The 14,546-nt window shown below is 41.5% G+C and overlaps 1 long non-coding RNA gene across 2 annotated transcripts in view; it reads left to right on the forward strand.

Moving 5' to 3' along the window:
- Nucleotides 1–14,546, forward strand: part of LOC139085157 (uncharacterized) — an 84,933-nt gene that overhangs the window by 22,220 nt on the left and 48,167 nt on the right. Inside the window, exon 2 of one of the 2 annotated variants that reach the window (XR_011543232.1) lies at nucleotides 12,232–12,499. The exons of the other annotated variant lie outside the window; for it this stretch is intronic. This is a non-coding gene — a long non-coding RNA (uncharacterized lncRNA). The remainder of the gene's footprint in view (nucleotides 1–12,231; nucleotides 12,500–14,546) is intronic. 2 annotated transcript variants of the gene reach the window in all.

The following is a 14,546-nucleotide window of genomic DNA, read 5'->3' on the forward strand; positions in this document are numbered from 1 at the left end:
CGTTGTATTTCCTATTGAAGTGAAAATAGCCTACACTACACTGCATTGCACTGCATTCAATGGTCATTTACCATTTTGAATTGTGGTAATAATAATGATCCTTGTTAAAAGTGATTTACAGTTTATTTGAAAAGAAAACTCTCACAGGCTTACACAACAACCTGATGAATAAGGCAGATTGTTTTCTGTCTTTGTAAAGATGAAGACAGGAAGCAATGAGATTAAGAGTCTATTCATCCAAACTCTGAATGGCCCATCCCTTTTGCCTCCGGTCCTGTGCTTGGCAGACTCAGGCCAAGTTCCTCAAGAAGAGATGACTCCATCCAAACCAGAAAATTGAGATGATGTTGGTCATTATTAATATGCTTACAATTTATTTATTTGTTTATTTGGTGAGGAAGATTGGCCCTGAGACAACATCTGTTGCCAATCTCCCTCCTTTACATTCGTGCCCATCTTCCTCTATTTTATATGTGGGATGCCACCACAGCATGGCTTGATAAGCACTGTGTAGGTCCGTGCCTGAGATCCAAACCCATGAACCCCAGGCCACAGGGGAAGAACACACAAACTTAACCCCTATGCCACTGGGCTGGGCCTATATTTATTTTTTAAAAATTCACAGTCTCAGAAATCCATGCAAGCATTCATCTTAATATGTTACTAAACATTACAGGAGAGGGAATGAAAGAATAGTCCTTCCATTTGCAGATGGTGCTTCGCTCTTGTACTGTAGAACACCTGGTTGATAGGAGAAAGTGCTTCACTAGGTCTCAGAAAAGGGTATAAAACGGCACATGATCTGGGAATGTGTGAGGTGATGTACCCAGAAAAAAAAAATTCAAGCCATGCCTAACCCAGTTTTCAGGACACATGAGGCTAGGTGTAAAACTAGGCTTGTTAAAACATTCAGCTACAATACTTCTCTCGCTCTGTCTCATCTTTCGTTGTAAGATCTCTTGTCATATTCAACCATCTCTCAAAATCTTTCTGTGTTTTCTTTCAATTCCACTGTCATTTTCTCAGTCCAAGCTGGAATAGCTCCTTAATTGGTCTCCCTTCATCTTTCTTCTCTTTTGCTGACTCTCTTCTTCTCCACTGTCAGTATGACCTTTTGGCAATACTAATCTGGTTAACAATTTGACACATAGCAAATCTTCTAATCCCTCTGTTAGCTTCCTATTGCTTTTATGGCTAAAATTGCTTGATCTTTTCAGTCATTGGTCATTTCCTGACTTTGGCTCCCATCGTTCCTATAGAAGCAAAGCCCGACTATTGCCTCCATCACTATGTCCTACTGCTGCCTCCTCTGGGGACAAGAGCCAGGCATCAGCATGGCCTTCAATGAGCCCTCAGTGGTGAGGACCATGGTAACAACAGAGCCTGGGTCTAACCCCACCAGACCCAAGAGCATTCAACTTCTCAATAGGCTGGCGGGAGGAGTCAGGTAACATAGCCCTGCACTGTGGTGGAGTTGATGCCCCACGGGGCTAACCTGGGCCCGTGAGAGAGGAGGCAGGAAGGAGCTGGCAGATAAGTTGCTTGCCCTTCTTCTTTCTGGGGCAGTGAAACATGGCAGCCCCATTCAGCTTTTCCAGGGGCATCGTCCATGACCATCAACCCTCTCCCTTGGACCAATTTAGCAATGCCCGCCTTGTATTTGTTTTCCCTGTTTCTCTCTCTCGTGTGCCTAGGATTACGCTCCCATTAAATGTTCGCAGTTAAGATTTGCTTCATACTGTTTTCTAGGAAACCCAGGCTTAGACAATTTCCCTTATTGTTTTAAATATCATTTTCTTTCCTAGGGACCCCAATCTAAGCAATCAGAAAATATTGGACCGCATTCATGCATTTATTAGCTAAATAATTATTGAGGTCATGCTAGGGGACAGGCTTTGTTTTGGGTCTCTTAGGTATAGATGTGTAGAGAAAGTTGTTCCTGAGCTTCAGAGGTCACTTTTAAGGTGGGAGAAGCAATGCAGTTATGTAAACAAGCTATCAGGAGATTGTTGTAAGTGTTCAACAAGGAAATAACCATCAACTTCGCCTAGCACTGTCTGGAGGGTTTTCTCAGAGGATGCTGACATATGAGGTGAGTTTGAAAGGATGAGGAGGGATTTTTCCAGCAGACAAGATGGGTCAGAGAGGGAGAAAGGTGAGAGAAGGCTTTCCAGGCAAAGGGAGGAAGAGGCACAGATCTGCAGAGGTGTGGAAGGTCATGGGACATCTGGGGAGACTGCCAAGAGTTTATTTGGATGGAATGAAACTGGAGAGGACTTTGGCCTCAGAGCTGCAAAGGAACATTGACTTTACGTGGTGGTCTGGCAACCATATTTCTGAGGAACACAGTGGAGAAGGTCCAGTGAATCATCAGAATAAAATGAAGAAGATAACTGAGGGACCTGGTATCAACTAATTGTTTATTCCCTGATTCGTTTTGTAGATGGATTTCAGGCAATCTGAGCCACCTAAGTTCAGAGATATGAAGAACGAGAGTGATATAATCACAAAACATGGCATTTTTCGATGAGGCAGGACATTTAGAGAGGCTGCTTGTCCTTAGAAACTGAGAGTTAAGTGGCAAATCTAGCAGAGTGGATACTTGAAGCAGATCTATTTCTGATAACTCCTTCCTTTATGGGGTGGAATTATTTTCAGTAATAACCATGAAATGGGATGAATCACTTTCCTGTGTGAGCTAAAGTTTGTGCTTGCAAATAAAAATGTTACACCTTGCATTTTACATTCTGTTTCAGTGTTTAGAATTTTAAATAGAAATAAACACTCCAAGTGGTCACATTGAATGACAGAATTGAAGCAACCCTAACTCTTTTCTTCTTCTTTGCCATCACTGTGCCATAACTGTTCATTTCTCACCTGTTGGCTAAATATAGGACTATGTACTATCACAGGGACTGGGGAGATGAACTATGCTTGCACCTGAAGCGAGCTCTAATGATTCCAAATCGTTTTAAGCTTCCTCTCAAAATTGCTGTGTGTAGCTGGGTGTGCCTGTGTCAGGGGAGTTCTTGGAATCAACTTCCATTCTGTTAATGGACAATAAACGTGTCAATTTGAAGCTTATCTACACATAAGTAAAACTCAACAGTAATAACAGCAATTATTTTGATCTTGGAACAGCAAATATTTTGAGGGAACGTGTATTTTCTCACTGACATTGTTCAGAATTGCCAGTGAATGGTGAAAATAAAAGCAGACTGATATTTAGCTAGGCATATTATTATTTTAAAATTCTTTAAGACAATGCACTTCCCAGGTGTCTCTGCCCAGGGCAGGCTGTTCCACCCTCCTGCTCTGGGTGCCCCTCGAACTTCTGGAGCTAAAGGAACTGGTCCCAGTCCTGGTTCCTTCATTCCTAGCTTGTGTGATTTTTGGAAAGTTCGTGAACCTTCCAATGCCTCAGTTTCCCCACCTGAAACATGCAGATATGTTAGGAACCACCTCAAAGAACTGTTATGAAGTTGCATGAGTTAGTATGTAAAGTGCTTAGAGGAGTGTCTGGAGCACAGGAAGCTCTTAACCTACGTTCACTTTCGGCTCATCTAGCTCCAGAGATAAAGTGAGACCCTGGCTGGAAAAAGGAGCAAAATACATGAGTCTACACAGGACTGAAACCCAAGTCTGCCAGATTTTAACTCAATTCTCTGATTCCTAACTACTGGTTAATATGATTAAAATGAACGGCTGAGCAACAAGACCCAAAGACTTAGAACTTCAAAATATGAGAAGAGTTGTTTTGGGGAAATTGGTGTATGCAGTTGTCACATCCTAGTTTTCCAATGCTGGACAAGGTATAACCTCTCTGTCTCAGTTTGGCACGAGGTATAATTATAAGGAAAATGAGATGATGTATCTATAGCAGCCACATGCTGTGTGCACCTGCTTGCTGATCAAAAATCTATGCTTTTCTTGCTATTGTTGTTATACGAATGCTAATAAAAATACAAAGTGAGCCACAAACGCACTCAACATGTGTAACTTTAAATTTACAGTAAGCATATTTCAAAAAGTAAAAAGAAAGAGTTAAAATCAATTTTGATAATTTAATAATGTATTTTATTTAACCCAATATAGCCAAATATTATTATTTCAACATCTGATCAATATAAAAATTAGTAACAGGGTTTTTACATTTCTTTTTTCTTACTTAGTCTTTGGACTCCAGTGCATATGGTACCCTAGAGCATATCTCAATTTGAGCTAGTTACATTTCAAATGCTTAATAGGTACACATGACTAACGGCTACTATATTAAACGGCACAGGTATAAATAGTTACACTAAAAGCAGCATAGATCGAGGATATAAAGAGCTATCAAAAGTTTTTGATGATGCCATTTGCCATATTTATATTTTGGGTAGGCAAGAGCAGTCAGGGATGTCTGAGGGGTATCTTGAACCTTGAAGTATTTCGTATACTATAAAGATATGTGTGTGTGTATGTAATATTCCAAGGATGTAACAAAGAGTTTCGTAAATGTCCACTTAGAGTTTAATGCAAGGGAGCAAAATCAGAAACATACTTTCTCCTAATGAGTAATTAAGCTTACATTGGTCGTATTTTGAGACATATATCTACTGAGGCTGATTGCACTGCCCTTTCTATCTTGCCTACCAGGAAGCTCATAGCTAAGTTGAGCATTCTACTAATGGCTATCTCCAGCCAAAGTTTTTTCTACTTGCCCCACTCTTGGCTCTTTTTTTGTCCTAAATAATTTTGCTTATTTTTTCATTGTTATTTATTTATTATTATATACTGAAAATAATTTGAAGAGAATAAATACTATATAAAGGAAAGAATGAATACAGCATCCTAAAAAGCATCACTTGGCACCTGCTTCAGAAATGCTATTGGGTTGAATGAATTACAACCATAGGTGAGTTTAGTACTCTTATAGGACTAATTAAGCTTCAAACTCTAGATTCAGAGACTGTCAGAGCCTGGAAGGCCCGAGAGATTATTTAGCCTGACTCTCTCGAGTCCCAGAGAAGTTAAACAACCTTCTTAAAGGCTTCAAGATGGTTAACAGCACAGTTGGCCTTTAGACTGGACTTCTTCCCAGCATATGAACTTCCTCTACGTGCATTTCAATAAGATTCTGATAAGCTATTCTTCAAAGAATCAGTTCGTCTTGGTGAGTGAGCAGAGGCATTTTGACAGGGGCAATTTAACTCTTGACATTTGCTGGTGTGTTGGACATGAGGTAATGCTACAGATCTATCTATTATTTGCTGAGGGCAACGTGTGCTGGACCTAACTGATCTAGCCTGTGAGGGAGTTGAGGCTCTCCATCCTTGATAATGGAACCATAATTCATGTAAGAGGACACTCCACTGGGAGTTTGGCTTATGGATATGCATTTTCATCAACTATACTTGATAGTCACACAACATGGTAATTGCTGAAATTATTTAGCAGAATTTGGCATTGGTTTAGGATAAAAAGCAGATATTCTCATATACTTACCTCAAGCCTTTTGGAGAGTAGTTTGCTAATGTATATCGAAAGCCTTAAAAATATACATGTTCGTTGGACCAAAAATATAGCTTCTAGGCATTTATACTAAGTCAACTTAGAGCCTCTGTGTACACATTTCCATTACACAAAGCACATTCTTGTCACATTTCTGATTCTTCTCAGGACTTGAGGAGTAAGGTAGAGCCAATTATGCCCATTTTATAGATTACAAAACCAACTGTGGAGCAAGTTCAGGTGACTAGTTTGTAGTCACACAGCCAATACACAGCAGAACTTGTACTGAAACTCAAATCTGTCCCCAAACTTAGTACTTTGAACACTAAGGAGAGCGTTCTACAGTTTCTTCCATTTCTAATATATTATATGGTAGAATTTTCAGATAAGATATAGGACATCCAGTTAAATTTGAATATCATATCAATAATGAATGATTTTTAGTTTAACTATGTTACCAAACATTGTGAATGTCCATTGTAATATTTGGTCCACACTTATACTAAAATTCTAATGGTTTATCTGACATTCAAATTGAACTGAGTGTCTTGTATTTTTATTTGCCAAATCTGACAGCCTATTCTGTGGGTGTCAGGTCCCAGGCCTGAAGGTCATTAAAAGAATGACGAGGATTGTGCAAAGTATAAAGCCATTCAGCCACAGTCTTTTTTTTTTCTTTTTTAAGATTTTTAGAAATTTTTCTTTTTCTCCCCAAAGCCCCCCTGGTACATAGTTGTGTATTTTTAGTCGTGGGCCCTTCTAGTTGTGGCATGTGAGACGCCACCTCACCGTGGCCTGATGAGCGGTGCCATGTCCGCACCCAGAATTCGAACCAGCGAAACCTGTGCCGCCAAAGCGGAGCGCGTGAACTTAACCACTTGGCCACAGGACCAGCCCCCAGCCTCAGTCTTGAAGCAACAGAAGACAACACAAGTTGTCTAAGGTTGGAGAGACTGCAAGTGTGGATCACTCACCAAAGACAGAATCTTCAGCCAGACAGACAGAGTAACTATTAATATCCTATTTTGTGTAGTCATGCAAAATAAATTCCAATCTCTCCAGGAGGGGAGATTTAAATTTTTTAAAAGGTAGGCATCGGGCCAAATGAGGATATAAGAGAATCTATTTTTTTAATATGAAATATTCTGAGGGAAAAACAGAGTTAAACACTCGATGAAGAGAAAACATGTTTATGGTGGTGAGGAGGCATGAACGACCCTAATAGATCACAGTGTATTCATCTATTGGACATATAATGGAAAGGGAGAGGTGGAGGATAAAGGGCAAGTTGAATGTGGATCAATCACTATAGTAATTTTTATAGAAATAAACACAATGCAGATAGATAGAGTCTGGTCAGGTTTCCTCAAAACATATTTGATGTATATTCAGGAGGTTTATTGGGAGGACACAGTGAGGAAGTAAGGGAAGCTGAACTGAGCAGAGGGCAAAGCTAAATTGCAAAGCAGTTAGCAGAGAGAACTCAGCCAAAAGCATAAGGGGCTCCGGGACCACTGTGACGCTTCGGGGTTGTCCCAATTTGAAGCTTGCTATGCTCAGATTCACCTGATTTGCATGTTAAATTTAACCCATCTGAGACAAGCTTCTCTAGGACCCTGGATGATGTCTTTTCTTGGGGAAACTTATGAGGAAATGTTTACAGGATGACCTACAACCCCTACTTTCGCAGCTGATCTTCGGGCTGTAACTGAATCACATAATTTTCCTTGTCCATTTAGTTTCTTTTCACTTATAGTTGGCACCTATGCTGGTCTAGATGTCTCACCTGATCAGTGACAAGACCTTCATCTCTGTGGAGTCTGAGCCCTTGGTCACCATGCTCTTTTCAGATTGTGGCTTTAGTACTTGGCCACTTACTGTCAAGACTGGACAGGGAAGTATCAAGTGATGCTCTGTGGACCACTTGGGTATCAAACTCAGTCTTTCCTGTGCTTGGTGTATAACAGCAGGGGGTCTGTCACAGATAATCAGGGTCAATTACTCCTGCCAGGATAGTGAGTCCATCCTTGTATGCTGGTGTCTCGGCAAAAGAAGTCTGAAGTGACCAGATGGCAGTCATAACCTAAAGTTCAGTGAGATGTTTACAGTGTCTGCTGGTATGGAATGTGGTTGTGAGGCATGACTTGGACAAAGAAAGTGACTAATCTGTAGAGTGGGCTCCCACGTGTATGACCAGCTCTCAACTGTAGTGATCCAGGAAGCAGGTACACTTCAACTCCATCTGAGCCAGCGTAGAGATGTTTGGAGGGAAGCACATGATGACATCTGTACATTTCTTACTCTTCTATTTTGGATCAAGAACTTGTCCAGCAACTTAACAATATGAAAGTTGGTTTCAATCTTTGAGAATGAGTGACATGAATAGATAAGAGACTCAGGACTTCAGCCAAAGAAGCTAAGATTCAGGGCAGTTTCCAACTCTAGCATAGGAATGGAAATACAATCAGGAAGCCATGGTAGATATGAACTGGGTGAGAGTGGTGGGCAGTTTGGAGAAAGGCATAGCATGAGAAGATCCCCAATGCTGCAGTGGAATGGACTGAACGTTCGTGTCCCCCCCCGAAAATTCATACGTCAAAATTCTAACCCTCAGTGTGATGGTCTTACGATATGGAGTCTTTCGTAGGTAATTAGGTCATGAGGGTGGACCCCTCATGAACGGGATTGGTACCCTTATAAAAGAGACACCAAAGAGCTGCCTCACTCTTTTCCACCATGTGAGAATGCAACAAGAAGGCAGCCATCTGCAACCCAGAAGAGGGTTCTCATCAGAACCTGACCATGCTGGCATCCTGATCTTGAACTTCCAACCTCTAAAAGCATGAGAAATAAATGTCTGTGGTTCACATACCATGGTCCTAGTCTGTGGTACTGTGTTATAGCAGCCTGAACTAAGACATCCAGGAAGAGCAAAGCCTGTGAAGTCAAACGGGTGAGCTGTGCCATCACCCAACACTCTGGCTTTCTCAGAAACTCAATTTCGTCTGTCAAAAGGGCTGTAGTTATATCTCATATGTCATCATGCTTGTTTACCCGACAATGAGGTTTAGAGATAGTGCAGGTAAAATATATATCCTAGCATCTGGGCCGTTCCTGCCTAATAATACCTGTCCACTGTCCATTTCACTTGAGTTAGGCGGGCAGCCTTTGGGACAAGCACTTTAGAATAAACAAAGACTATCCAGGAAGTTAGAGGAGACAAGAAAAAGAGCAAAGGGAGAACAAGACCTCCCTCAGTTCTCAGTTTTATTTGATCTTTAAATATGTTTGACATAAAAATGGCAGATTAAAAGAGGCTGGATCTCAGACCACAGTTAGGAAACATGCAGATTGCAGTGAAATCATGAGCAATTTGTAACGGAGCTGCTGCTGATGCGATGATGCTTGGGGAGCAAACATGAGGCCTATTAGTGAAAGCATGACCGTGAAGCAAAGAAGAGCATTGGACTTTACTGAAATTCAAGTTCAATGTGATATAATAGTTTGCTTTTTATGTCTATTCATTTAAAATGAGGAAAGTTTGGAATCAGCTATCAACATTTATCCTTCGAACCAAAACAATCAATTTTTAGAATAAAAGACCAAAGAACCAACCTGCTATTTCAGCTCACTTAATTTTTATAACAAACCTAATGAGAAAAGAGTAGTTCCCTTCTTTTCAAAGGGGGAAAAAACTGAGACTTAGGTGGGAGAAGTACAATTTCCAACATGACATGGCCAGGGTGGAGCAGAACTGGAATTTGCTCTTCCAAAGGCAGTGTTATTTCCACTTTTGGACTCCTTTATTCTATGCCCATGCGTTCCCTCTGTGATGATTCATTTTTATAAAGTACTTAAGAAATGAATATTTTCACAGCAATTCTTGGAATATTTCTAATGTTTACTTGGGCAAAACCATTAATGTGCGTGCAATAATGCGAACTGAAAAACCAACCCACAAGGTCACAGATTGAATGACAATCTGCCAGTCAACAACTATGGGTTGAGTGTCCACCATGTTGAACTTGTGTTCCATGGAAAACTTTTAGGTCCCCATGTCATGTTTTAAGAGCTGTCACTCTTAAATAGGAAAGCTGACAAGTTCTATTTCCCACATAAGCTCCTCTTAAACTGTTTCCCAAATTACTCTCACAATTCTTTTTGTGAATGATTCCTAATTTAAATTAGGTGCTCATTTTCATTGGCAATTCCATTGTGCAGTCACCACTGTTCCTCAACATTTCTGTATTATGCTCATTCTTATTCCAGCCTTCTTAATTTTTCCCTATTATTTACTCTTCTGATGATTCTTAAGAGTGGCACCAAATACATTCAAGCAAAAATAAATATACACAGCTGTTGGGAGAAGCCTCTGGTGATAGCCTCTTGCCTTCTTTACCTCTGAAATTTACAATTTTAAAAATGTTTCCTATGTGTCAGGAGCTGGTAAAACAAGGATGAACCTCAGGTTTCTGCCTTCCAGAGGCTCATAGTCTAAATACCGCGGTGGTCAAGACGTACAGCAAACATCCACAATGTAATGTGACAAGTGCTGTAGTCAAAGTGAGCTCCAAATATTGATGGAACACTCAGTGCTGAATTGATTCTGCCAGGGAGAGTCAGGAAATACATTCCTGAGAAAGTGATATTGGATCAGAGTCTTGAAGGTGAGGTCAGACTTTTCATTATAGAGAAGTTGAGGGAGGAGAACTCTCCAGGGCATCCTGTGCTTGGGGATTTCCAGGCAACTTGGGCTTGGTCAGAGTAGCTGGTACCCGTGTCCCCTGGGGAGAAGCAGAAGATGGTATTGCGAGCTGTAGAATACAGGGCCAGTCTAGAGAGCTAGTCTGGAATCCCATATTCAAGGGGCATCATATAAGATGAACCTTAAGGTGGATGGACCATAGGATGTGAGGTTTGGCAGTGGCAGATGATGAGGCTGGGAGATAAGTTCAAGGTCATGGAGGGCCTTATATGACATGCCCAAGAGTTTGTCTTTCCTCCCTTATGCAATGGGACAGCCTAGTGGCTCTTTTCAGGGAATAGATCCATTCGATTGATTGTGGAGGATAAATTGGAGAAAAGAAGTCAACAGGAAAAAAAAACAGTTAAGCAGCTGTTTTAGTAATCTAGGGGAAAGATGATGAGTGTCTGAACACGGGCTGTGACGAAAGAAAGAAGCCAGGGTCCCTGCTTTCTCAGGGCTTGCTGTCTATTTTGTGGGGATGCAAAACATTATGGTCAAATCAGTAACAATAACTTAAATTTGCACAATGCTCTAAAACAGAAAACAGCTGTAACATCATACCAAATATTTATTGAGAGCGTACACTATGGCAGGTACCTTGGGCGAATTTGACTTTGTCCTCCCAACAGACTTGCGAAGGGGATAGGGCACCTATGATTCTTATTCTGCAGAGGAAGAACCAGTCCCGAGAATCTAATGAATACTCAGTTCCATGCTGCCAGGGAGGGGCAGAGTCTGTGCTTGAGCTGGACTTTCACACTTCTTCTAGGGTGGCTTGCTTTTTCCAGAATACGGGGGTTAACTCTACACATGGCAAATATGTTAAATGTGTGATGTATAAGCAGCACATACTGAATGATTTCAGAGGCAGGAGAAAGAAGCACAGGGAAGAGCCATGAGGGATGTGTTTTTGGTGAAGGTGGCCCTTGGCCTGAGCCTTGAAAGCTGCAGGCTGAGGCCGGACTCCAAGAAGCAATGGAGCGAGGGCAGGGCATGCCCCAGGGGTAAGGAAGCATAGGTATTCATTTCCCCCTATAATTCCTGGGAGGATATAACTCTGATTTGAACTAATTAGTCAAATATTTATTTCACCCTCGCTCTTTTAGGAGCTACCCTAGGGGCAGGAGATGCTCACATGCATGAGGCCACAGTCTGTCTTTGAGAAGGAGGCCATCTGTTAGAGTTGACAGGGTGTGGGCTCAGGAGCCACTGCACCTGGGTTTGAATTCTGACACCAACACTTAGGAACTGGGTGGCTCAGGGAGTGTCACTGAACCTCCCTGATCCTCAGCTTCCCCATTTGTACAGCTGAGTTAGTAGTATGCAAATTGCGGGGTTGCTATGAAGATCACGGTTAGTATATTAATGTGCTTTGTACTGTTCAAAGTACAGAGCATGCGCTAAATGGATGGTAGTTATTATTATTATTATTATTAGTATTTGGGATTTCTCAGTCTAGTAAGGGAGTGTGGAGCAGAATGACAAAGTGTGAACCAACCTCCAGAGATCAGGCGGTGGAAAAACAAGAGTCTTGATTGCATGGGGAGTCTGCGGAAGCATCTCGAAGCACACAACGGTGGTCGGCGTGGATCTTGGCAGTCACCTCACACAACCCACCCTCCACTTTACACCTGAGGACATGAGTCACTTTTCACATTCATTAATGTTCTGGTCCTTCCAACTGTTGACAAGAGAAAATATCGCTGTCTAGTAGAAAAAAACCATACAGACCTAGGCGTTGGGAAGTCAAATGTCAGATAACTGTCGAAAGGAGGCAGAGAAAAGGGCAATTTGGGATGCATCAGCCAGATTTCTCAGAGATTACGGAGGACTGACTTATGGCAAGGTCGGACAACCTAAAGGGAGAGAAATACTAGCTCTTATGTAACCTGTGAGATGACTTCAGGGGAGGGGACAAAAGGAGCAAATGGGATTCTGGGGCAGCCTGATCCAGACTCCAGGTTCCTCTTGGCTCTGTGTTTTCTCTGCAGATGTCCCTCTGAGGATGTGGCCCCCTCTAGGAAGACAAACTGAACTAGTGCACCACTTTGTGACCAGATGCTCCGCATGCCATGGAAGAAATGGATGGCCTGCCCCCGAAATCATACACAGAGCACTGTGGGCCGAAAAACCAGTTTAAAAAGGTGTTTTCTTCTCTGGGTTCTTTTTTAAAAGGACTCCAAGATTTAGGGCAAAGGAAGTTCCTGAGGAGGCCACAGATATCCATTTCACGTTGTCATCTAAGATCCTGCTTCTCAGGTATAGAATGGGCTTCTCTACCTTTGTTCACACTCCCTGATTATACTCTGTGCTTGTGGAGGCCCCAGTGGGGACCACACAGGGCACACAAATGGCTAGAAGTTCAAAATCAAAATGATTTTATCTGCCTTGAGCCTGACCGTTGCACAGTGGATCCTGTGTGTTCTTGGGAAGTGAGCCCACCCTGGCTGTTGCAAAGGGGTTGGAGGCAGAGCATTTGTTTCATGAAATTGGGGACAATGTAAAGTTAGAAAGCTCTGGATGGAGTGGGTGCTTCACTGTGTCATGGCCATGGATCCAACCCGGTTCCTGGAGTCCCCACGGCCACGTGTGACAGCTCTCTCACTCTGTAACTGGTGATTAAACATTCTTGTCCTTTTCAAAGGAAACATTACTTTATTGCTAGAGTGAGAAATAGACTTTCGTTTTCTGAAGTCTCTGAGATTTTGGAGGTTTTCTCATGGCAGCACCATCCAGATGCTGCCCTGGAACACGGGAGGCTGTACTCCAACGCCAAAGTCCTCTTCCGGGATGCCTTACGGTAGCTCCCGGTGATATCAGACACATTTTGACCCTTGCTGCTCCTTTCTAAGATGCAGCTTTCTCTGTTTGGATGCCCTGTCCCAGGATGGAGATTGTTGTGAACCTGCAAAAACACAAGTGCAGTCATTATGGTTCTTTGCTTTTTCCAATATACTGTTTCCATTGTTTAAAGTATTCTTTAGCACAGTTTATGACCATCAGTGGCTCTCATTCCCTCCTTTGGGATGATAGAAGGACCTTAGAATTCTTTAACTCTTCCAATGATTTATCTTTAATCTTAGATGTTTCTTTTGAGGCTACTAGTTTCCCCTAGTTTTTATATTCCTAAATTGATCAAAATCATTGTTTTCTACTTAATTTATACTGTTTAGGTTTATCCACAAGTTTATCCTTACTTATTTATTTTGTTTTATTTTTTTTTAAACTGACTTCTGGTCACTCTTTTTTTTCGGTGAGGAAGATTGGCCTTGAGCTAACATCTGTTGCCAATCTTCCTCTTCTTTTCCCTTCTCAAGGCCCCAGTACGTAGCTGTGTATCCTAGTTATAAGTCCTTCTAGTTCTTCGACGTGGAACGCTGCCACAGCATGGCTGGATGAACGGTATGTAGGTCCACATCCAGGATCCCAACCAGCGAACCCCGGGCCACCAAAGTGGAGCGTGCGCACTTAAACCACTATGCTACCGGCTAGCCCTGTATCCTTTTTTAAATTCATCCTTCTCCTTTGCTGCCTGTATCTTCCTTCTGGGTTTAGGTTCCTTTTCAAGAATTGCATCCTTTAGTATTTTTTCAGTGGGGGAGTCTCTTAGGGGTCACCTCTCACAAATTTTGTCTTATAACTTCTTTATTACATTCTCGTTCTTGAAAGAATGTTTAAGTGGGTGTAGAATTCTAGGCTGACAGTTATTTCCCCTCAAAATGATGATGATAAAATTTTATTGTTATTGGTTTCTAATGTTGTTGTTAGAGATGCTATTGCTGGTCTGACATATATTCTTTCTTAGCTAATCTCTTTTGTTTTCCATGATGCTTCCAAGACCTCCTCTTTATCTTTAGTTTCCTGTATTTTTCACTAAGATGCCTAGATTTGGATTTGCTTTTGTTTATCCTATACATAATACCTTGTTGTTCTTAATATGAATATTTATGCTTTTCTGCAGTTCTGGAAAATTCTCAGACATTAACCTATCTTGCCTCTCTCCATTTTACCTGTTCTCCCCTTGTGGAAATACCAATAAATACATGGTGGCACCTCAAAATCTATCCTGCTCCCATATCTTTTGTTCTCTCGGCTGCAATATGGGTATTTTCCTCAGACATGTTTTATTACCCGCTGCTCTCTAAAGAATTAGTTGTATTTAATTTGCTCTTTAACTCGTCCATTGAGTTTTCAACTTCAATGACTGTTTTATCGTTTATGGAAGTTTTATGGGTCTGTTCTTTCTTTCACAGTATTCTTTTCTTATTTTTCCAATTTCTTCTTTTATGTCTACAATCATTCAACA

Source organism: Equus przewalskii, chromosome 8 (assembly GCF_037783145.1).
Source record: "Equus przewalskii isolate Varuska chromosome 8, EquPr2, whole genome shotgun sequence".
Classification (NCBI taxonomy): domain Eukaryota; kingdom Metazoa; phylum Chordata; class Mammalia; order Perissodactyla; family Equidae; genus Equus; species Equus przewalskii.